The following is a 637-nucleotide window of genomic DNA, read 5'->3' as shown; positions in this document are numbered from 1 at the left end:
GTACCCTCCTGGGACTGTGCCCCGGCAGAGAACTGGGGAGTCTGGACTGCTTGGGCCTGGGCAGAGCAAGAGATACACAGCTCAACTGGGACTGGGCCTTCAAGAGCACCCGGGAATCTGAGCAGCTTGGACCTGGGAAGTGCAGGAGACACACGGCCAACCTGGGACTGCACCCCTAGCACAGGATGGACCCTAGGTACCTTGGGCCTGGGAAGTGCATGAGATGCATGGCCTTCCTATAACTGTGCCCTCACAGGGCACCCAGGAGCTTGAGTGGTTGGACCTGAGAAGTGCACATCACCTTGGACTTTGGCAGACCCTCTGCTGTCCATTTACTACAAGGGCTCCCCATAAATCCCAGCAGTATTTGTTTGCAGGGTTCCTGCCTCTCCACAGCACAGCAGAACAAATGACCCTAAATAGGGTCTACTGTTACCTCTTCCTATCAGGGCTTAGATTAGACATTGCAGAGACTTGCAAGCACAGGAGGCCAGACTAAGTAAAGATAAGATAGGAGAGCCACTTCAGAAGTGGCAGGTGCAATAGATTAAAATCAAGCAGTAAAATTGCATTTAAGGACAATTGCGGACTTTGAGAAAAAGTGCGAGGTAGAACAAGGGATAACCTGACACTGAAC

This window comes from Bison bison, unplaced genomic scaffold (assembly GCF_000754665.1).
Source record: "Bison bison bison isolate TAMUID 2011002044 unplaced genomic scaffold, Bison_UMD1.0 scf7180017864368, whole genome shotgun sequence".
In the NCBI taxonomy this organism is placed as follows: Eukaryota; Metazoa; Chordata; class Mammalia; order Artiodactyla; family Bovidae; genus Bison; species Bison bison.
Note: the sequence above shows the minus strand (reverse complement) of the source record.